Raw genomic sequence first — 25,852 nt, forward strand, 5'->3', positions numbered from 1 at the left:
AGCAGTCAAATGTCAATTAATGCCTGTAAGTCTTCGGCGTTTCACTGTTTTCAGGTATTTCATCATCCCTCCCTATAGACACCCTTCGTATGAGGACCAAGTAGACTTTCAGACGGTTACAATCTCGTCCACACATCTGTTCTTCCTTCCCGAGGTACTGGCCCAATTTCCTTCAGAATTGCCCGGCAATCAGGTGCAATATCGATATGTATCTATGATAATTTTAATTGCATGTATATAGACCGTTGGAGTCGTTCACTTCCTCTCAACTTGTCGGATTCAACCCCCCTGTTACTGAAATGTCCGTAAAACAGTGCTACTTTTTAAAGAAGGGGGATAATTTTTCCTTCCCCCTCCACGAAAACAGGTGTATGCGGTTCTTGAAGCATAACCATGCGATAGCCAGTCACTCGTCCGGCACAGTCTAAGCGTAGATGTTGGTTGTGTTTGTTCTCTGGAAGATTAACCACGCGCGCTAGCCTGAAGAATTGGATTGCGAGGTTTCTGATCGGGAAAGTACCAAAATCCGTGCTGGGAATCCCGATAACCGCGGGGTACTGTCGGACGTCGTGAAACTGTACGTTGACGCCGCAGGATTTCTTTACGAAAAAGGGTTGATTTTTTACTGTGGTCGAAAGAGGATTGAGTGATGTGCTATTCGTAGGATTTGCGATGAGAGCGAAAACTTGACATGAGAAAAAAACAGTGAATTTTGACTTGAGTTATTTCGAGTTACAGTGTTTGTGGTTCCCATTGGATTCTCCTCATTTTTCGCGAGGTGAGTGTTAGAAATAGAAAACTATATATTTTTGATGAAATCAGATACATTCAGGATCAGGAAAAACCTCAGTAAAAAAAAATCTACTCGAGAGTTGAATTGTAAAAATCAAAACCATTCACGAAATAACCTGAAATTTGGGTCTCCCGGTCTACAAAATTGATTATTCCATCGAAGACAACAGTAGGACTTCTACAAGTTACCCAAAACTAATCACAGTTACGAAAAGACGAAAAAAAAATGTTATGATCCTCAAACTCGAAAACACTAATCAATATTTTCCATAAATATTTCTGTGGACGAAAAAATTGGCATTTTTTCCTCAACCTTGGGTTTTCTTATAACTAAATCCACCAAAAACTCAAATATAAGACGTGTAGAGTTTCTCAAATCCGGGCCTTTATTACAATATTGTCGGAGTTTCGCGCTTGATCGCACGTTGAGATCTCCGACCTTAAAAATGAAAATACCGCTCTTGTTCGATTTCAAACTGCGATTTGGCTTCATTTATGCCAAAAAATGAGATGTTTTGGTTACGTACAACTTAAATTTTTTATCCTGTGATGATTGCTACTTGAGAAAAAACAAGGAAAATCGATATGAAACGAAATAATTTATTCTTTTCTATTATTTCGAAGTAAAATGAGGTAAACTATCCATTTTAATGCTTATTCATGCAATTCTATTATTAAAATGAACTAATTTGTGAAAAAACAAGAAGTTAGGCCGGTATAGGCAGTATTTAGATATTTTCAGGGCAACGAAACTCTTAGCTTCATCTTGAGTTCAATTCAGGAGAATCTATAGAAAAATTTGAATATTTTCATCAACAAGTTTTATATTGGAACACAGTCCTACCTAAAATAGTGAATTCATTCAGAAAGGTTTTATTTCATCTAATCTTTGATCATACAAAAAGTCAGGAATTTGTCTTACTTCTTGTACAACTATAGGTATAGTATTTCGATGTTTTTATGGCAATTGAAATACTAGTTTCTCAACTTTATACCAACATAAAGTAAGGTATAGATAAAAGTGAATTTTTTTGGCAGCTTTGTACAATATTGAAACTGTTGATAAACCAGGTCTTGAACGTTCATTGTAACAAAATGTCACCTGAGCATTATTACCAAGGTTCTCGAGATACTGGGAAATTTTTAAATTTCTGCAGAATTGCTACTTCACCTCATATACCAATGAACACTAAAGTTCAAATATCTCTTCTTGTCAAGGTTAAAAAAAAAGATTCTCAAAAATCTATACATTTCTTCAAGAAATAGAGATGAAATGCCAGATTTTCAACTATTTTGGATAAAAATGCTTATTTTCTTGCCATACTTAGCCACATCTACATGGTTTTATTCTTTGAAAAATGTTGTGTATGTTTGAAAGTAGTTCATCACTCAACAGAAATTGAAAAAATGCCCATTATCTGGCAAACGGTGAAAATTTTACTGATTTTATGTCATGACCTGATCTATCACTAGTTTTAATCAGAAAAGGAACATAAAATTCTCTACATCGATATTTTCCGATACTTATATTATCATCAATATCGCTCAAGATTCTCAATTTTGTAAAACTCTTTGAAAATTAAGAATTACCTTATAATGAATAATGTACAGATCGATTCGATTGGACCAAAAAAGTGATTTGAACAATTAATTAATAGTTTTCCACTATATGTCGCAATCTATCACTTAGGTACAAAATATTCTTTCGTTTTTTACAAAATCTATCCTTATTGAGATTGGTGAAAGGGTATGAAATTGGAAACTACTATTTATTTCAAACAATATTTATTTTGTTCATATGAAGTGAATAAACTTTTCACTATGAAAAAATACTGTTATTTCCATAAATGTGACCTAATATTCATGAACATAGGTTCAATTTGTCATATCGTATGTTGCAATTGGAATCTAGAGGGCCTTATGTAGCACCGTACTCTATTCATAATTTCTTCTGAGAAATTCCAAATTCAATGCTAAAACTCTAACCTACTGACACAATTCCAATAAAAAGCATTTGGTTCCTATTGACCTGTCAAAACCTCAAACTTATATGTTTTGATATTGACATCACACGTTTTTCCCTATCACAAAAGCAGATTGGGACTGATATTTTTGATTTTAGCAAATGTATATGAAGAAGATTCTAGTATATACCGACATAAAATGGAAATTATTTTCCTGGTATAACATTGAATAGAATTTTTTCAATTTCTAACGCATACTCAACTTGGGTACTGAAATTTCAATCTTCTTTCGACTGACTGAATTATGCCCCAACCTCGGCAATAAATCATCCAACGATTAAAATATTACTGTCGGATAATCATAAATTCAGCCAGGGTTTCAGCACCAAAAATCTCCGAGATAACAGGAGACCTACGCGGTGCTCAAACAAAAGTTTGTTGCACGAAAAATCCGCTTATAAGTGTACATAGGGTAATAGACGTATATCAAACTGTTATGGCTTATAAATAACAACAATTACGTAACTCAAAATTATAGCTTGCATGTAGCTAGCGGCAGTATAATTTCTACGGAATTATTTGCTCCCTTTCGCGAAATGAAGAACTTTCCATAAGTGGCAAGGAAAAAATTTTCCCGTAATGGGAGGTAGTACATCAGAGCTGGGTTTAATGGGGAGGGCAATTTGAAAAAGCGGAAAATTGAGTCATCTGGAGCACAGTTTATAAGCGCAGAATTCATACTGTGAGAGGCATCGGAGTAGATCATTTGCAGGGATGAATAAATTATTAATCTGGTATGAAATTTTCTTTATTTCTTGAATTTTGAAAGCCAATTGATATATGTGTTTGAATGACCTCCAAAAACTCACTAGAAATGAAATTGATAGATCCATATATTATGTGTCTTTAAACTTGATAAAATTTGAACCTTGCCCCATTGATTCATCATGAATTTTTGTTTCTGACCCTTTCATTCCACTGAATTTAAAAAATAAAAAAAATATTATTTCTGCCAGTTTGACTTTCAGTATTCCTCGTTCCAAATACAGGGTGTATTCGAAGGTGAGGCTTTTTTTTTTCAACAGAGGGTAGAATTGGTCAACTCGAAGCGTTTCACCAAAAATCACCTATAGAAAATTTTCAAAATGACAAAGTTGAAAAAAATAGTTCTTTATACGACTCTAGACCGTTTGTTAGCTGAATGATCGAAAAAGTAACGAGAAAAAACTTATCTCCTGATTCGAACATGTGGTTTCGTTTAGGATATTGGCTCGTTCGATATTTACGTGGTAATGAAAATGGAAACTTAGGATTGCCGAATTGTTCTCATTATTTTTTAGTAACTTACACGATTTTGTGAAATGGCTCATTTCGATACCAACTGACAGAAGAGACTTAGGACACAAGTGTAGAAAATAGAATAATACTTCAAAATCTCACCAATGAAACTCGTCTAAATTATTCATGAATTTTTTCACAATGGGCATCACAAACTTCTTGTTCGAACATTCCAACAATTGTCGTAAAAATGGGATAAAATGGGGGAACATCAAAGCATTTTTTCAAAATAACTAACATAAGCACTTTCAAGAAACTGCCTCGATTTTCTACATTTTTTTCACCCTAAATTGCACGATACAACAATTATGATTCTCTCAAAAGTGACCTGATGCATCTAATCCGATGAACTTGGTACTGAACCATTCATTATCCAGCCATATATTTATGTTTTGTTTCGTTTTTGCAATGCCGGAGTCACCTTCCACAGCACCGTACTTGAAATTCAATAAAATTTCGTCAAACTTCTAAGGGTTGTATCTCAGCCATCTTGGATATTTTATAAAGACAATTCTTGGTTAAACGATCTATTTTGAAGTTCTAACTTCTGTCAAAAAAGCCTCACCTTTGAAAACACTCTACTGTATACTGTATATCTTAAAATATACCTAAATCCTTATATCTCTTATAGATTAAATTGTATCTATGTTTTGGCAGGACATAGGTTAATAGGAAATCGTAACATAAACTTCAACATGACTGAATCATCAGAAAAATTACTGAGTTCTGAGAATATTTTTTAATTAGTGTGAAAATTCGATTCTCTAGATGTTTTTTTCCTCAATTCATAAGTCGGGCAGTACGAAAATCCTCCGTTCGCATTTTCAAGGTTGCCAGTTCCAAAACGAATCGAATTAACTTCAACCTTGCCAGAAGTCGAATAAATTCTAGAATTATCTCGGCATTAGATAAAAACTTGGCGATCGCCACCAAACAAAGCCGAAAATATCAATTGTGATGATAGTTTAGTGTCTGAAAATATAATGAAATGAAAGGTTTAGCGGCATGCAGACAGGAATTGAATTCTGAAAAAAGTACCACCCAGAGCAGGATTCGAACCTACGCCCCCTGATTACCGGTCAGGTACTCTCCCAACTGAGCTACCCGGGCTGACGTGAGGATCCATCTGCATTGTCTGGCTACCACTATCCTCAGAATTCACATGTTAGTATTATCACTTTCGAACTCCGGCGTTCGGAAGCGATTGGAAATGTTAAAGGTGGAGGGGATACACATTCGCTTTCAATGATCTTCGGGATTCAACATATCCATTTCCCGGTGCGTCGTCGACATATAGCGATATCAGCGGGGATCGGATCCTGTCTGCATGCCGCTAAACCTTTCATTTCATTATATTTTCAGACACTAAACTATCATCACAATTGATATTTTCGGCTTAATTTGTTCAATGATCGGAGGTTCGCATCCGATCCCCGCTGATATCGCTATATGTCGACGACGCACCGGGAAATGGATATGTTGAATCCCGAAGATCATTGAAAGCGAATGTGTATCCCCTCCACCTTTAACATTTCCAATCGCTTCCGAACGCCGGAGTTCGAAAGTGATAATACTAACATGTGAATTCTGAGGATAGTGGTAGCCAGACAATGCAGATGGATCCTCACGTCAGCCCGGGTAGCTCAGTTGGGAGAGTACCTGACCGGTAATCAGGGGGCGTAGGTTCGAATCCTGCTCTGGGTGGTACTTTTTTCAGAATTCAATTCCTGTCTGCATGCCGCTAAACCTTTCATTTCATTATATTTTCAGACACTAAACTATCATCACAATTGATATTTTCGGCTTAATTTGTTCAATGATCGGAGGTTCGCATCCGATCCCCGCTGATATCGCTATATGTCGACGACGCACCGGGAAATGGATATGTTGAATCCCGAAGATCATTGAAAGCGAATGTGTATCCCCTCCACCTTTAACATTTCCAATCGCTTCCGAACGCCGGAGTTCGAAAGTGATAATACTAACATGTGAATTCTGAGGATAGTGGTAGCCAGACAATGCAGATGGATCCTCACGTCAGCCCGGGTAGCTCAGTTGGGAGAGTACCTGACCGGTAATCAGGGGGCGTAGGTTCGAATCCTGCTCTGGGTGGTACTTTTTTCAGAATTCAATTCCTGTCTGCATGCCGCTAAACCTTTCATTTCATTATATTTTCAGACACTAAACTATCATCACAATTGATATTTTCGGCTTAATTTGTTCAATGATCGGAGGTTCGCATCCGATCCCCGCTGATATCGCTATATGTCGACGACGCACCGGGAAATGGATATGTTGAATCCCGAAGATCATTGAAAGCGAATGTGTATCCCCTCCACCTTTAACATTTCCAATCGCTTCCGAACGCCGGAGTTCGAAAGTGATAATACTAACATGTGAATTCTGAGGATAGTGGTAGCCAGACAATGCAGATGGATCCTCACGTCAGCCCGGGTAGCTCAGTTGGGAGAGTACCTGACCGGTAATCAGGGGGCGTAGGTTCGAATCCTGCTCTGGGTGGTACTTTTTTCAGAATTCAATTCCTGTCTGCATGCCGCTAAACCTTTCATTTCATTATATTTTCAGACACTAAACTATCATCACAATTGATATTTTCGGCTTAATTTGTTCAATGATCGGAGGTTCGCATCCGATCCCCGCTGATATCGCTATATGTCGACGACGCACCGGGAAATGGATATGTTGAATCCCGAAGATCATTGAAAGCGAATGTGTATCCCCTCCACCTTTAACATTTCCAATCGCTTCCGAACGCCGGAGTTCGAAAGTGATAATACTAACATGTGAATTCTGAGGATAGTGGTAGCCAGACAATGCAGATGGATCCTCACGTCAGCCCGGGTAGCTCAGTTGGGAGAGTACCTGACCGGTAATCAGGGGGCGTAGGTTCGAATCCTGCTCTGGGTGGTACTTTTTTCAGAATTCAATTCCTGTCTGCATGCCGCTAAACCTTTCATTTCATTATATTTTCAGACACTAAACTATCATCACAATTGATATTTTCGGCTTAATTTGTTCAATGATCGGAGGTTCGCATCCGATCCCCGCTGATATCGCTATATGTCGACGACGCACCGGGAAATGGATATGTTGAATCCCGAAGATCATTGAAAGCGAATGTGTATCCCCTCCACCTTTAACATTTCCAATCGCTTCCGAACGCCGGAGTTCGAAAGTGATAATACTAACATGTGAATTCTGAGGATAGTGGTAGCCAGACAATGCAGATGGATCCTCACGTCAGCCCGGGTAGCTCAGTTGGGAGAGTACCTGACCGGTAATCAGGGGGCGTAGGTTCGAATCCTGCTCTGGGTGGTACTTTTTTCAGAATTCAATTCCTGTCTGCATGCCGCTAAACCTTTCATTTCACCAAACAAAGCTGTGGGGGAGATAAAAACCGTAATGAAATGCAAACATGGGTACGTACATCGGTCTTATCCGGTAACAGTGGCATTGACCATCGGTAATGGAAGAATTCAGCCAAAATACCAGCAAATTTGCAGCGCTTTCAGAACGTGAATAGTCTAGTTCTTCAGGGGGATTTAGGATCTTTCATCAAGGGATGATTAGGTAACAAAGGGAGGTTGTTTTCAATTTTATCTTAATTGTTGTTGAGCCGAGAACATATGGTAGGCTCCTGTCACTTGGATGACGTCGCTGGCTCTAATTATAACCCGGAATCATTGTATAAAGACCAGTGGTCTTTATACAATGCCGGAATTATAACGTCATTTTGTAGACGTTCAGGGTGGCAGCTCCGAAAAAAAAATTCTTCGTTTCGAAGTGAGGATGATTAGAATATAATGAAAGGGTGATTATATTTTATACAACTTTATAGTAAGGTCCCACATGATGTAAGGAGTAGAAAGCAAGAACTATTGTTTGTGGATTTGATTCTGCGTAAGAAGAATTATTTGCCAGAAGGAATTATTTCTCAGAAAATTATATTTAAACAGTTTGAATTAGTGTGAAGTTTCTAAATCGGAAAATATTCGAAATGTTCAGAAATGAATTGTTGCTTGAAAAATTTGATGGGTTCTTCCTTGTCAAAAAATTTTCTAGGTAATGTAATTTTATGTTTAGCAGCCCCTGCTCAAATACAGATCCCCTTACAGCTCCCCCCTGAGATGGCATTTGATAAGAAATTTTTGAAGAAATGGTATGGTGTAAAAAGTGTTTCTTTTGAGCTCAGGAATCTACTGTTGAAATATTTGTACAAGTCAAAGACTCACCCTGTATTGATTGACTGATTAGTCCTCAAGTGATGAGAATACGAGGATATATTGAAAAATTCTTAGCCTACTATATAGAACCAAACAAAATTTCATTGTAAAAATATTTTATTACTATTATTATTATTACATTCTCCTCTTTATTGGATGCATTCATTACAGCGAACCCGCAACGTCTCTAGACTCTAGGAAGGGTATTCTAGTAATTCAAACCCTAAATCACAAATTTCTTGCATGGCAACATGAGATTTGTGTGCAGGAGCGTTGTCTGGCAAAAACAAAACACCTTTGGATAGCTTTCCGCGTTTTTTTTTCTTTAATTTTTTCCTGTAGAGTGGTTAGTAATGTCGAATAGTAATGTCCGGTTATTGTTCTACCTTTATCTAAAAAATCAATCATGACTACTCCATGGCAATCCCAAAAAACTGAAGCAAGAACTGTTCCAGCAGATTTTTGGACACGAAACTTCTTAGATCTTGGAGAACCAGAGTGTCGCCATCGATTGTTGCTTTGTTTCTGGATCGTAGAAATGTACCCAAGTTGCATCCATAGTAACAATTCGGTTTAAGGAGTCTACATCGTTTTCCAATCGAGCACAAATCGAACGCGATGCTTCTACCCTTTCACGCTTTTGGTCAACATTCAAACATTTGGGGATCCATTTTGCACCAATTTTTCTCATATCCAAATTGACGTGAACTATATGATGAACTCGTTCGTGTGAAATATTCAGTACTTCATATATCCGTTTTAGCCCAATTCGACTGTCTGATAAAATCATGTCATGAACTGCATCGATATTTTCGGGGACTGACACAGAATCTGGCCTTCCCTATCGGTCATCATCTTCAATGGAAAATTTACCTCTTTTGAAGCTTGCAGTCCAATTTTTCACGGTCTCATACAAAGGACATTAATCACCAAGTGTATTAAGCATATCTTTGTAAATCTGCTCATCTCTTAACCCTTTTAAATCCTGGTACTTATGATGGCTCGATACTCCAATTTTTCGATTTTCACTATTTCGGTGGACGTCTTCTTTCTTTTAATTTATTGCGTAACTCTGGTTTAATTTTTTAACCTCAAACTTCACACTGACACTTCTAATGATTTATTGTTCGTTGCTATGGTAACGCAATATTCTTGTTATGCATGGAACTGGTCTAGGCTGACTAGATACCAATACATCCTCGTTTCAATTTTAAGGCTAGCTCAGGAGTACCGACAGCACGAATGTTTAAGTCCTGGGTTCGAAGCTCGCTGGGGTGTGAATTTTTCATTCAATTCTCAGTCGAAAAAGGTGGGATATCGACTTTCGGGTAAAATTAGCAGCGTTTTCATCTAACCGCTTGGAGATCCGAGTCTCACAACGCCAAATCGCAGAAATCCGTCTGATAATCACACCGCATCATCTCGAATTTCCTGGGGCGCAAGAAGCGACGGCAAACACCTCCCGCGGAACGACATCCACACCGTGGCTATCGAATAACTCCAGAAGTTCCCAAGGTGCGAACTGCCCAGTTATCACCTCGTTCCCACATGCACCTGTGATCTTGGTGCAGGTTAAATGTTGTTAAATTGAGCATTAGAGTTGTAATTATTCCGACATCATCAATAATTGCCGGCGCTGATTTATCGGAATGTCTACGATTTCAGTAATTTCGATGAGTTACACGGCATTAAAATATTGCGGGGAATCTTACACGTGTTTCTGATCATATCTCGGCCCGTTGGAGGAGAAGAAGAAGAAGAAGGCAGAATTATAATTGGTGTCTGGTAGGTCGGGGTCTTTCTGCGATCTCGTATCGTACTTTACCGGCGATGGTACATCGCCTTGTCGTGATAGATCGTTTGATTTGAGGAGCATAGAGCCGACGATAGCGTTGAAGAAGAACACTTCGAATTCTTCACCGAAAACTACTCTATGGTTTCCATACAAAAACGTCGAAAAATCCATGTGATAATGACAATATTAAGAGAAAATTAATTAATTAATTACCTTCCAAACTATAGGCAAGTTTGAACTGAATCAGGTGTGATAAACAGGGTGTCCCAGGAATAACTGTACAGGGTGGCCAAAATTCGTTGTCTCCTGAAGGGATCTCGAGAACTATAAGAGCTAGAAGAGAACGGATGACACATTTACGAGCTTCTTTCATAGAAACAAAGAATGGTGAAAACCGTAGCCTCCTACGATTTTTCGTTTTTGAGTTATTAGCAAAAGATTTAATTTTGATGATTTCGAAAAGTTCTCATAACTTTTCTGTCTTTGAAGTTACAGATCTAAAACTTGAATGTTCTACAGGCATTTTTTCACGTAGAATCCAGTGACTATACAAAAATATTTATTCAATTCGAATTATTTGTTGAATTTTCGTTTTTTTCAGAGTTTTATTGAATTTTCATCGGAATTTTCTATGTTTGCATTAACAAAAAATCTTTATTCTACGTATAGAAGTGCCTAAGAAAGTTCAAGTTTCAAATCTCTAACTTCAAAGACAAAAAAATTATGAGAACTTTTCGAAATCGTCAAAATCTCATTTTTTGCTAATAACTCAAAAACGAAGAATCGTAGGAGGCTACGGTTTTCACCATTCTTTGTTTCTAATAAAAAGAGCTAAAATGAGAAATGCGTCATCCGTTACCCTCTATCTCTTATAGTTCTCGAGATCCCCTCAGTAGACAACGAATTTTGCCCATCCTGTACATACCTATTCTAACCATTTTTTCCGAATATGCTCAGTTTAAAAGGTACAGGCTGTTGAGAAAGCATAATTTTTTTTTTTTAGTTCAATCTCACAAACGGTTTTATTTAATGAAATGAATTTCGGAATATAGTTTTTCAATTATTTGATGAATATTTTCTTTGATATAACCCACGTCTTCCAGTTTTCTCATTATGACCATTATGTACCATAAAAATACCAAAAATACAAAGAACCCAACTTTTGAAACTAAGCTGGACGCTATCTAATGAGTATTTGAACGTTTTGTGAGACAAAAGTATTCTTCATATTTTATCGTATAATGCACCGTTTTCGAGTAATTTGATGTTCAAAAATTAAAAAGTTTCTGTGAAATTTGAAAAATTGGGTACTTTGGCTGAATACAACTCTGTGTAAAAGATTCACAAATGTGCAGTGTTAGGTACATAAAGCTGGTTATTCCGACGGTAATTTTGTTTTACCAGTGGTGGCACAACTTATCATGAAAACTTAAAATGGCTTTATCTTTTTATCAAGGCCGCATAGAAAAAAATGTTTCTTTTGAACTCAAAAATCTACTGTTAAAATATTTGTAATAGGCAAAGACTCACCCTGTATAGCCTGTATCTGCTTTGCTGAAAAACTGCTAAACATTTTGATATCCAGCTAAAAAGATTGGGAAAATCATAATACTTATTTGACTCGTGCTGGCTCCTGAAACTCCATGATTGAAAATAGTGATCCAGGAGCCAATATGCACAGAAAAAATTTCAAAATTTTCTTAACTTCTCTCAAAAGAAAATGTTGCAGAATTACATGCAGCGCAGAGTAGGTTAATAAACTACTTCTCGATAAATGCTACCGGCCCTATGAAGGCATGCAATTCTTCCCATCCTCTTGAATATTGACGAAACATTTCTGAGACCTCAACTAACTCTTTTTATAGGTCTTTGATGGGTTAAGAAGTTTTGCTTATTGCATATTTTCCAAGTTGAACGATTTAATATCATGAAGTTTTTAACGAGACAATGAATTGTTGTACAGTTCCAACTATATACACGGTTCCCCCAACAAAATAACTTTATTATCACTCTTCATCTAGTTGGTTGGTAAACCTTCACACGAGCCGATTATTTGTACCTGTACGACTTCAAAACTTATCGGTACCTCGATCGCTGTTACCTTCCAAATTTCTCTTCCTGACCGACGATTTCAATTAATTTTAATTGCCCGAAAAGTGTAAACAAAAAACGACAGGGTACCCACTATTTTCGTATCATTAGGCGTACCTCTCACATAGATGTCGAAACCACAAGAGGAAATAACAAAACCGCCGAATCAATTCGATACCAATGAAGCAATTTCGAGAGGAAATCACAACGAGCGTTAATTCGATAACCGTGCAGTATTTGAACAGAAGGGCTTCGTGGGACTCGTTCAGGGTGGGCATGGGTGAAACTATGAAGAAGTTATTGCTATATCTTCTTGGCTAAGCCTGACGCATCAGGGTTCTGTGGTCGTTCTGTCACTGTTATATAATACACATAGACATATAGACATAGACATATAGACTCTATGTCTATGATAATACATGACATCACATAATTCTATACCTATATCTTTACAATACTATGTATGGAGAGTAGGGAGAAGAAGAAAAATCAACGTACTAAAAATGTGTCTCCAAAAATGGGTAATACAGGAGTCGCTGCGATCGCTAGGTTGATCGATGAAGGGTGGAGATTCAAGCATCAATTTAAAATGAACAGCCTTAATTTTATTTCAGGTTATGTGTCATCGTAGTTTTTTCTGAGGACTTTTCGAATACGTTTGTTCAAATCTATATTAAATATGAGTTCTCTGAATTATATGCAATAAAATACAAGTCACATTATAAAAGGGACTAAGTAATCATCTTTATTCATTGATAATAAATGACGAAATCAATTAAATTCAAAAGAAATCACTGATCAAAAAAATTGTACCTACGTTTGTTCATCATTGTTCATTGAAAACAGGTATGTTAGTTGGTTTACTGTAATCTTCAAAATTATATACATTCGCAGTGAGGAGTAGAACATATCAAGACAACAAAAGGTAGCAATCTCAGCTTTATCACTTATTAGAGTAAATTCTGTTTCCAATATTCAGCTGAGAACCGTTATAAACCATATATTATGTTAAGCCAACAAAATTCTTCAAGAGTATCCACTTCTGAACCATGTAGTTTTATTGGTTAGATATTCTTATTCAGAAGAGTCAACATCTCATGAGGGATGACAATTTCGATTTCGTTTATATAAATCCATCATCTTTTTCGATATCTTCATCGCAAAAGTGCTCTTGACACACGAATTGATTCCGAGTCGAATCTTGAGGTAAGATTTTTTCCAATTCTCTCTCAAGAATGCACTCTGAAATTTTATTTCTTCTCCTTTTCTTTCCGATGACAAACCGACAAACCACTCTTATACTAGCGCAAGCTTCAAAATTTCGCCATGGTCATACGTTGTTCTCTTATCAAAAATCGAAAATAATAATATTCTAATCATCTGTCACGAGGAAGACAGTCCACTCAGCCAACTTCAACTAGTTTAAATCAAAACTTCGTCATCCTGTGATCGCCAGCGCGCCTATTGGCAAAATCATGAACTACCTGTTGTACATATTTTAGGGGACCAATAATCTGTGGTCTCAAAGCAGCGATCGTTCTCCTTCTCTGTACTCCCCATAGTTCTCTGCTTGACATGAGGCTCAGGAGAAATTCATTGATAAAGGGTCTGTGAAAAAGAAGATGAAACTGGTTGCTGTGCTGTTGAATCTTAGAGGCGAGTTTGAGGTGAAACTGAGAGTTCTGTACGTTTCTGATGTACATATCTACGTAATATTTCAATTCCGAACTTATTTCCAGATCGCATCGACCGTATAAATCAAGACTAAATTGGAATTGTCCGTTGGGAATTCATCAAACGTCTAACAAACCCATTCAATACTGATTATGTTACTCTCCCATAATTCTTATGGTACGAATTTTTGTCGTCATTTGATTAACGACGCATTTAATTATTTATCTCTGATGTGGATATAATTAGGAAGAGGCAGTCGATAAATTACCCATTTGCTATACGGTCTTAATAAATATGTGACTTGATTTATGGATTGTCTGGTTATAAATCTTGGTTATGTACACATGCAAAAAGTTCGACATCATTATGCGACAAATCATTCGGTTATTTGCAAATATTTGCGCGGATCTGGCAAATGGATTGGCCGCTTTGCCATCCTACCTAATAATTATGAATATGTGATTAGGTACTTTTCAACGAAAAATCGTAAAACTATTTATACCTACTCCATTCACTTTTATTTAAGCACTCGGTTGGCTATGGAAATTTGACACATTCCACTCTGTACATTACGAAAATGTTGGGTTATGACGCTTCTCAAAACATTTTTGGGTTTTAAATCAACGCTATGTTGCCCGTTCTACGTAAAAGTTTCTCTTATTACGTATTTCATCACAATGTCGAATCTCTTCCGAAAATATGTGACGAACATTTCATTCGATAAAACCATTTGTGAGATAGAACTGAAAATAATTTTTTTTATGGTTTTTCAACAGCCTGTATCTTTTAAACCGAGCCGATTCGGAAAAAATGGTAAGGGAAAAAAGTGTTTCTTCTGACCTCAAGAATCTTCTGTTGAAATATTTGTAAGAGTCAAAGACTCATCCTGTATAAACAAACATTCTCGACCAAAGTGAAATACGATTCAAAATAAATCAAATTGGAATGAACAATGTGTAAAATAGGGAAGGTAAATTAAGTGACATTGAAGTACGCATCCGCTATTCCTAAAAACCAGATGGCAACCCTCTGTCACAACAAAAAAGAGGAATAATATTATCATAGAAGGAAGGACTCGAATAGGACAATATGCTATAAAGGAATAACAAATTAATTGAATTCATATAATGTGCAGTAGGGGAGACTGGGGAGGGTTGATACGTTTTTCGGAATTTTTATTCTGGAAACGGAATTATATGAAGAAGCAGGACTTTTCTTATATTATATAATTCTTCAATTAATCGTTCAACAAAATAAATATAGAAGTCTCAAAACATAAACATCTTATTCTGTACAGAACGTTGAACACAAAAACATGCAAACTGTCTCAAGCCTCCCCACATATGGGAGGATTGATACGATGTACTGGGAGAGTAATCGAGAGGATTATTCAGCTCAGTAGGTAGGTCAGCAATGATACTGGCTTGCTTTGGTCCTATAGGTGTAGAAAAATCAGGAAATTGTCAGTTAGTCACTTCCACACAAGAAAAGTCGACCTCGTTAAATACATGGGGATTGTACGGTTTGTAAAAATCCCTTTGATATGTTGGATGGTGAAGACGCCTTCATGTAGGCCTATCCAACTAGCTACGGAATATTTTTTGAAGATTATACATGTATCAGGCCTCCCCACGACAAATATCTCAAACCTCCCTGAAAGCAATTTTTAAAGTGATTTATGTTTTCATCTTATACCCATATATTTTGAAAAGCGAATAAAACTGTAAATTGAGTTGTTTTATGCATATTTCCCAGTGAAATGTTTGTTTATGCCGAAGAATTAATGCATGATCATAAAACCCTTAGGTAACTTGAGTAAAAACTTACAATTTCTCACCTCGAAACACTCTTCGTTGAATATTTCACAAACAAACTACTGTTAGCCTTACATATTAACGTCACGCAATGCCCTCTGCCAAAGAATAGTGTTCACTAGTATAATACTTTTGAAAACGGCTACAGATCGCGGATATAAGCCTGTATCAAGCCTCCCCATGTATCAATGCTCCCTAGTCTCCCCTACAAGTGGTGAAACCATTTTCATAATTGAAAAAAAACATTCGACTACAGATTGCTGTGAAACGAATCACATCAATAATAAATTCTCAAGTCAAATTTCATTTTTAATATTCAGCGTTTAAAGCCATTCGTCCAATACATTCCCTTCCTCCACGATAATTTTTTCGTGAACAAAGACCTGCCTCTACCGATTGACCAGCATCTCTGCCGGAGTAGATTGTTTCTGTTGTTATATCAACTTCCACTTGACACATTTCAACAAGTTATCTGGGTACATGAAGGATGAACTCCATCTGTCTTCGGCCGTTAAGAGATCATTCTCTCCGATGCTCCTGCTGCCGCCAAGCATATGGTTATTGTCTGCTAGGGCACGTGACAAATGTTCATTTCAACCTCAATTAAAAATCTGAAGCGTGAGTGATACCTCTGCGTTTTCAAAGGTTCGCTACAAAGGTAGAGGATGATATGTCATTAATCTCGGAGTTTTATAATCAATCAACAGGGGATTGTGATGTGGATGAAGAAAATTTGGCGATTTTGTTGAAATGCGAATTGATAGCATATGGTTTTCATCTTGCCTGGAACATAATCGCTTGCAATTTTAAGAAGAGGCAACAAAATGTGATTCGGCCCTGATAAATACACTGCGCAAAAAAAAAAATTAACGAACATTCTGAAAATCTCAATTTTAATGAAAGTTAACTCTACATTGACTTTATAACTTATTTTTTATGTTCTCTCGAGGAGGTTTTGAATGAAACAAGACACATTAAATGGAAGAAAAATTCAGGATTTCACCGAATCTTATGTGAAAGAAGAGAAATGAACAATTTTCAAAATACTGAAATGCTGATAAGTGATTTAATACTTGGTATTTCCACCCCTTGCGTTAATTACAGCTCGACAACGACGGTTCATACTCGAAATGAGTGATCTTAAAATGTTCTGATCTAATCCTTCCCAGATTTCTCCGAGTTCGATTCCTAAGTCATTAAGAGTGGCTGGATGGTTTTCTGAACTTCTCAGCCTTCTATTGAGGTTGTCCCAAACCTGCTCAATCGGATATAGATCAGGACTTCTTGCTGGCCATTCCATTCGAGAGACTTCAACCTCTTCAAGGTACTCCTGAACGATGCGCGCACGATGGGGTCTGGCATTATCGTCCATAAAAATGAAATTTTCACCAATGTATGGGGCAAATGGCACTACATGCTCTTCAAGAATGTTCCTTATATACTTATCAGCATTCATAGCTTCATTATCAACGACCACTAGGTCTGTGCGAGCAGTCAAAGATATTCCACCCCATACCATAATCGATCCTCCCCCGAAACCAGTAGTATTCAGGAAATCGCACTGAGCATATCTTTCATGTGGACGTCTGTATACAAGGGAACGTCGATCACAATGGTAGAGGCAGAATCTAGACTCATCTGTGAAGAGAACTCTTTCCCAATCGGCCTCTTCCCAATGGATATGCTCTCTCGCAAAATCCAAACGCGCCCTTCGATGGGCTGGGCCTCTTGCCGCAACACGAGGCCTTGAATCATATTTTCTGAGGCGATTTCTTATTGTCTGAGTGCTAATTTGCACCTCATGAGTTTGCTCAAGCTGAATTTGAAGGAGGCGAGCGGTTGCAAACCGTTGTCTCAACGAAGAAACTCTCAAGTAACGTTCTTGAACGGCAGTTGTTACCCGTGGTCTACCCTGTCCTGGTCTTCGGACATTCACACCTGTCTCCCTGAATCGCTGCAACATTCTGGACACACTTGTATGGGAAACTCCAAACCTTTCTGCAATTCTTGTGTATGTCCATCCTTTTTCTCGCTAAACTACCGCTTGGGCACATTCCTCTTGGGTCAAATTGCGTGTTTCGCGTTGCATAGCGATCGAGTGTAGAAAATCAAACGAAAGAAAAACTATTGATCACTAGAATTGATCGAGAACAACTGATTTTAGAATGGAGCCAATACATTAAAATCTGATATTATCATCTTTTTTTATTCCTGCTGGGAAAAAACATCTCTATTGAAGAAAACCGTTGGAAGTGGATTATTTTATCCACTTTCAAGTGGATTATTTTATCCACTTTCAACGGTGCATGCATAATTCTGATAAAAATAATTATCATTGAGAACACCTTCAGTTGTAGAATAAATTTGAGATTTCCATAATGTGCGTTAATTTTTTTGCGCAGTGTAGTACAAGAAAATTTCATGGACGTTGCAATAGTTTGTCTTTCAGATGGATTTCAGTTAACAGTTCTAATTGTGAATGTGGAAAAGCAGAAGGAACAATAAATCATCTGGTTAATAATTGTCCCATTTATAAATTTCAGGATGGTTTCAGAGCTTTACATACAATTTCCGAATAAGTTTTCATTGGGCAATGACTGAAGATAGAGGGACGATAAATGGTTTGGGAAAATTTCATGAAATGAATACGCATCACCTTTTTTGAAAACAAGATAGACTACCTAGAGGTAATCCAAGTTCCTCAGGTTAAATTTCTTGGCATATAAAGTCATATTATCAAAGTTCCACAAGATTTCAGCTGATCAATATCTGTTCAGCATATTCCAGAGGCAGTTTCTCCATTCGTCTGTCATTTAGAGAAACTCAAAAGTCATGAGCGTTTTATCGATGCTCCATACAGATGAAATGAAATGATAAAGAATTGTACCCGACTCGTAAATACCCAATGTACCTCAGTAAACTTTTACTCTGCAATAAACAATTCCACTGTTTTGATTTCTTCTCCGGTACCTACATGCGGAATGGGAATTCAGTAAATTGAATCCGATCAACATAAATTGGTCTAATGAGCTATTTTACGGCATTTTTCAGTTGTAAATATGGTACGCTTACCACATGGTTTTGTTGATAGTTTAATGGAAAACCAATCAATTCGGACGTTTGAATGTGCCGTAATAAAACACTCGAGTGCCATGTTATTCGAATGGTCACTTTAATACGCAAATTTGTGGAATTGGTAATCACTGTAAGTTCTCTCTTAGATAAGGCGACACTATCTCGTATGGTGCAGTTTTCTTGCTATTGTTCTTGATCTGTCTCTCATTCATGATCGAGGTTTATGTTTTCGAATGAGAAACCAATGTAGCAACGCATTATAGATCTACATGAAATGCTGTTTACGTTATTCTGTCACCAAGGATTTTTTATGATATGTTGAGTGCTTCTCGTGCTCAAGTTGTTACACACAGGCAGGTCTGATGAAAATCAAACAAAGCTATTAGCGGATTTCAAACTTTGAAGTCGTGAACGAATCTGCAAAAAATTGTTACACGTCAAACTCAACGCTTTACGCCTCTTGTTTGAGTTCTTATTCTTTATTGGGGATTTTTTTCTTGCATTCCTTCGAGAGATACCCATTCCCTACCACTGCATCAGATGTCTTTCATCTTCGGGTCAGTATTTTTTTGAAATCTACAACTGATGTAACGTCTTCGACCCTTGGTCAAATAAGATAACCAACATTTACTCTCCTCAAGCTACTGCATATTATGTGTCGATAATTTTCCATAGGAAAAACAAATATACATAGTTCATCGATAACCTCAGTAAATGTAAATTAAAACAATTGTTTTTCCTACATGATTTTTATTACTGAGAATAAACCCTATAGGGGTGATAATATGGGATAAAAACGCAGTCCTTAATCACAAATTGGCCTTGTGATTGAAAAAATAGTTCGAAAATCGCAACTTTCGGTTAGGTTTTATCAGAAACGGTACATTTTCTCTCAACTAATGGTGGTGTCATTCGATAGTATTTGATCCACTCTTTTGTGGTGTGACGTTTGATTCACTAGTTTTGGGACAGCCCTGTATAGTGTGTTTCCTTTTATTTCTTCTCAATCGATTATAGAACATACTATGGAAGAATTCATTTCTGAGATCATCGCATTACTCTGGTTCACCTTCGAAAATGGATCAAAAGGGCCAACAGCCCCAACAAAAAACCGCTTCGTCTAACTAACCAGCCAAGAATATCACCGAATCGAATCAATATGACAGACCCGAACGATCTGGAAGCTTTAAAAAGTGGCAAAACGAATAAATTTCACGTTCCTGATGTGATTCACAGCTTACAACTCATGTTGTAATAATGAATTTGTTCATTATTCTAGCGGTCGTAACGCGGCGGGCCATTGTCGAAGGATGTTTTATCGACGATGTCCGTTCGGGAATTTATATTCATGGATATTATTCTCGTAGAACAAAGGTTCGATTCGCGTTCACGGAGGCTGGTGCGATATTTTTTTATTAGGAGACATAGTGCGGAATAGGTACCGAGTGCTGAAATGGGCAAATTTCATAGAGGATGACCTGGCTTTGGTGGTTAATGCAGAAAAAAATCTGATGATATGGAAGATGTTCAATTTGTCTGAAACTAGAAATTGCTGATGGGCAACAATTAATGAGATGATAAATGCAGATTAGAGGATTGCTGGATATAGGATTACACATTTGATATAAAGGACGGTTCACTGTGATGGCCCTATTAGAAGTTTATTGGAAACTAATCATCATCATCATCATCATCATTTGTTTATTTGTCTCAAATTTTTTTTTACAATAACAGGTTGACAGTATCATAAACAGATAAAAAGGACCACAAAACGATTTAGAAACCGATGCACAGAATAACCTGTGTTGTGTGGCCCATGGGTAGATGAATATACTTAAATATAAACAAAAAATTCACTTATTAAACTAAATACACATCCTTGTTTAAAAATATACTAAGGAAGAGATCAAACTCTTCAGAAAACCATGCTGACTCATAATGCAAAAAAGCACCAAAAACGCAACAACAACAAAATTAAATGAAACGGAACGCGCGTCGAGTAGGGGGTAAAAATGGCCTTTATTAAGCCCATACGAGGGCACGCAAACACAAACACCAAGCACTCTACAATCCAACCAGTCATTTCAACAGTTTAACAAGTGTTTCTCTGTTTCTCACGATTCTCACAATCTGACGATTTTGACTGATTCTGACACTAATCAGGAGGGGTTTTCTTAATCTGACACTTTGAAGATGATAACTATGAATTTTTTCAAATATCCCCTTTCCTGTACCTTAAATCGTTTCTGTGTTTATAATGAAAGTTGTAGATAATAAAATTCTATACAACTTTCGTCTGGAGCAATTTTAAAGACTCTAAACCGTTTTCGAGTTAGAGGGCGATAAGAGCGTGGAGCTTAGCCACACATGCGAAATGCCAAGGTCAATGTAGAAACTTAGTGTAATGTACATTCATCGCCATATATATCAAAAACGTTCCAAAGTAGAAAAAATTGCTTCGGACAAAATTTTTAGAAAATGTTATGCTCTACAACTTCACAATGAATGCGAAAACAATTTGTAGCCCAGGAGAGGAGAAAATTAAAAAAAAACTGATTTTTGTGACCTTTATGGCCAATTTTTATTGTTTCGGCTTGCTGAAAGTGTCGGATTATATTTTCTCCGTTATTGTTGAATAATTAGCGTCAAATTAAGGAAAAAAAACCACCGCTCTCGAGAATGTACAGGGTGGGCAAAATTGGTAATACCTGAACTACAACTTTTTAACCCAACGAGATAGAGGAAAATGAATGAACCATTCATGTCGTCTTTTTTCGAGAAACTAATAATGCCATCAACTGAATTCCTCTATCTTCTTTTGTTTTTAAGTTATAGGCCAAAATTCAAATTTGGGCGATTTCAACTTTGGTCATTATCTCCGTTTCTGTTTGTGCTCGGATGTTGAAATGAAGACATTATACAGACACTTTTTTGATAGCAATCCAGTGGCGTACTATGATTTTTTCCTACAGGTTTATTTGCTGAGCTATAACATAAAGTTGTGTTTTTTCTTATGAAAACAGTAGTTTAAAATGACTAAGAAAGAATCGTCATTTTTTTACCTTTCCAGAAATATATCATGCATGGCCCTTAGTCTTTCTAAGTCATTCCAAACTACTGAATTCATAAGAAAAAAAACATCTCTATGTTATAGCTCAGCAAATATACCTGTTGGAAAAAATCATAGTAAGCCACTGGATTGCTATCAAAAAAGTGTCTGTATAATGTTTTCATTTCAACATCCTATCTTAAACAGAAATAGAGATAATGACCAAAGTTGAAATTTTAATTTTGACCTATAACTCGAAAACAAAAGAAGACAGAGTAATGCAGTTGATGGCATTATTAGTTTCTCGAAAAAAAAAGACCGTAATGTGCCATGCATTTTCCTCTATCTCGTTGGGTTGAAAAAGTTGAGATTCAGGTATCACCGATTTTGCCCACCTTGTACACTTGATGTTTTTTTTTACTATTCTGGCTGGCTGTTCTAGACAATTCCTCCTATATACAGGTCTAATTTTTACTAAAGGTACTCTACAGGGTTCAAAGTATCTTATATTCATCTGGCACGCTCGAGTAAATCCCGAATTTCCCTCATGGGCTCCCCAACTATCAGGTTGTAAAAAATCTTGAGTTTCCATGAATTCGATGTCCAACTTGACGATCTTCACATCCTGTACATTTTTGGTTCGAACAGCAAACAGTCTTATAATACTACATAAAAATAATGGTCAAGATTTTTCCTAAGAAAACCTCCCCAGCAAAAATATTCCAAAAAGTGTAGAGTTTTTACGCAACCTTTGGCATTGAAATTGCAACCAACTCAACTAGGTATCTATGGATGTGAAGATTTACTGAGATTGCCATTTGAAATACGAAAGTAGTAGTCTGTTTCTGGTTGCAGAGGTCTGAAAGTATTTTAGGGTCGAAAACCTCAACATGCAAGTTATCAATTCACCTCTAACACCTCCCAAGAAATGCACCCGTTCTTCGAATCACAGAATCTAATCAATCCCACCGTTGACATTTCCTTCTAGCTTCCGAACCACAAAAACTGACGCATAGATCGAACCAACAACACGAAATATGAATCCGCCAGAGGCACTTTCATAATAGACCGCCCGTTTGATATTATTACACTCATAACGTGTAATTTACATGCTGTTCGCACAGATTTTACCCGCCAGAAGTTAAAAACTAACAAGTCCCTCGGGTGTCAAAATTATTTGTCGTAACGTTTGGTAACTGTACTTCGACATCCAACAATAAGTACTCGCGAAAGTGGACAAAAAACGCCTACCGGTTTCGAAAACCTCAAAACGACCAGACGGCATAGACCAGCGAGCAGAGCCTCGTCCACATCCGGTGGTAGCAGCAGCGCTGCTACCAGCAGCGGCACATCCAAGAAGAGATACGCGGTTCACGGTTGTATCGTTATTGATAGGGCCCCATTGTGGATGAAATTAAAGCTGGATTTAATACGACTCGCGGAATTATAGGGATTTGTTGCCGCCCTATGGGGGTTCACTCGAGTCATTATGAGAATGTTGGTTTACACGCGGTTATTTGTACAAGTGTTAGAAAATCGATGTTGGGCGAGTATCGCAGGTTGAGAGGACGTATCCCGTATCGATTTTCAATTGGTTTTTTATGCCACTTGTTGAAGAGGTTCCTGGGAAACGACAAATGGAATTTATTCATTGGGATCTGACGGAGGAATTGGATGAGATCCAATTACTGACTCACGAATAATTTTCTCTTGCTGGAAGACTGAAAGATGAAAATACTCGATATCTAAGAGGTGATATACAGGGTTTCCCAAGGTGGGTGGTCCTTTGGATGTTTACGGCGAACGGATCATAGGATTGTTCTGAATACTACAGTTGACTCTCTTGATCTAGAATATTTTTAATTTTACGACGTTGCTGTTTATTCAAAAAACTACTCCAAACTTCTTTATTTTATATGGAACACCCCATTTATCATAACTGTTTTCGCTTCTCTATCCCCAATTGAGTATTTTTGTCTCTTACATCCCTATCCCTATTCCTGATACTTTCGGAGATATTAAAGATTTTCCACAAAAATTGCCAAAAACATGGTTTCAATAAAGTAGGTACAGAAAAGGCATTTCATATTTCAGGAAGCTGAAATTTTGAGAATAGGTCACTGAGATCTTGAAAATGAGTTTCGTGTAGTCGTGTAGAAAAAACTTGGTTTGTATATTATACATGGTATTCGAAAATCCTTCGTCTTGTCACTCGATACAAAAACTGCAAAGTTGATTTTTTCGAATAGAAAACCCTACTTTTTATTTGATATTTCCAGAGGAAATCAAAATACGCATCTCTCGACGCATCTAATGATGTATCATGCTCCTAAATGAAAAAAAAGTCAAATTTCTATGGATTGAGAGTTTTCAGCTCATGGGGATCTCGAGAACTATAAGAGCTAGAAGAAAAAGAATGGCACATTTCCAAGCTCTCTTTCAGAGAAACGAAGAATGGTAAAAACCGTAGCCTCCTACGATTCTTCGTTTTTGAGTTATTAGCAAAAAATGAGATTATGACGATTTCGAAAAGTTCTCATAACGTCTTTCTTATTGAAGTTGAAAATTAAACCTTCTTAGGCACTTTTATACGTAGAATCTACGGACAAAAGATTCTTTTCCAATTAAAAAATAACAAATTCAATAAAAGTTTGCATTAAAAAGAAACGAGAGTTCGCCTAATGATTCTGAATGAAAAAATATTTTGAGCTCGTCAGAGGATTCTACGTAAAAAAATGCCTGTAGAAGGTTCAAGTTTCAGATCTGTAACCTCAAAGACAAAAAAGTTATGAGAACTTTTCGAAATTGTCAAAACCTCATTTTTCAATAACTTAAAAACAAAGAATCGTAGGAGACTAAGGTTTTCACCATTTTTGTTTTTCTGAAAAAAAGCTAGGATATCTGTCATTCGTTTTCTTCTAGCTCTTATAGTTCTCGAGATCCCTTCAGTGGGCAACGAATTTTACCCACTCTGTACATGATATAAGACTAAACTACCCCAACGAAATTGATGTCAGTTCTAAAATGGCGCTAAAATAAGCAATATAGTTAGAAAAACTGGATTGCAACAAGTATTCAGAACATTCCCTATAAATAATGACAATTATTACTAATTAATTATTTACAATTATTATAATAGGTTTATAAAATACCAGCTGACCCGGCAAACGTTGTTTTGCCATATAAATAATTTCCATGTTGTATCATAAAAAAATAGAAATTAAAAATTTTGTCTAAAAAATAAAAAAAAATTTAGGGGTGGACTACCCCTAACATTTAGGGGGATGAAAAATAGATGTTGGCCGATTCTCATAGATAGCTGACCCGGCAAACGTTGTTTTGCCATATAAATAATTTCCTAGTAATTTCTAGTAAAAAAATAGAAATTAAAAATTTTGTCTAAAAAATAAAAAAAAAATTTAGGAGTGGACTACCCCTAACATTTAGGGGGATGAAAAATAGATGTTGGCCGATTCTCATAGATAGCTAACCCGGCAAACGTTGTTTTGCCATATAAATAATTTCCTAATGATTAAATTACTAAAATGGCTATTAAAAAATAAGGGTTGATCGTAGAAGGGTGAAAATTGAGGATTGTATGTATTTTTGTATGTTGTATCATAAAAAAATAGAAATTAAAAATTTTGTCTAAAAAATACAAAAAAAAATTTAGGGGTGGACTACCCCTAACATTTAGGGGGATGAAAAATAGATGTTGGCCGATTCTCATAGATACCGGATAAGCACAAAAAATTTCATCAAAATCGGTCAAGCCTTTCGGAGGAGTACGGTAACGAATACTATGACACGAGAATTTTATATATTAGATAAATGACCGCTGGAACCACGTCTGTGTCATAATAGGAATGATTTATTATAGGTGCGCTTACAAGAGAAGATTATTTATTTATGTTCTTGCATCGAATCACTGACCCGATGTTATCAAAAAGAATTAAGACGAAGAACGAATAGGAAGCCGAGTATAATTGACCGAGATGTATATCCAGTGGGTTTTC

At 36.8% G+C, this 25,852-nt stretch overlaps 1 protein-coding gene across 3 annotated transcripts in view; it reads left to right on the forward strand.

The window, feature by feature from the left end:
* The first annotated feature begins 424 nt into the window (after positions 1-424).
* Positions 425-25,852, forward strand: part of LOC123322730 (paired box protein Pax-5) — a 189,478-nt gene continuing 164,050 nt past the window's right edge. For all 3 annotated transcript variants that reach the window (XM_044910722.1, XM_044910724.1, XM_044910723.1), the window contains exon 1: positions 425-778. The gene's annotated coding sequence lies outside the window, so the exon portion shown is untranslated. The remainder of the gene's footprint in view (positions 779-25,852) is intronic.

The sequence above is a fragment of the Coccinella septempunctata genome, chromosome 1, assembly GCF_907165205.1.
Source record: "Coccinella septempunctata chromosome 1, icCocSept1.1, whole genome shotgun sequence".
NCBI lineage: Eukaryota > Metazoa > Arthropoda > Insecta > Coleoptera > Coccinellidae > Coccinella > Coccinella septempunctata.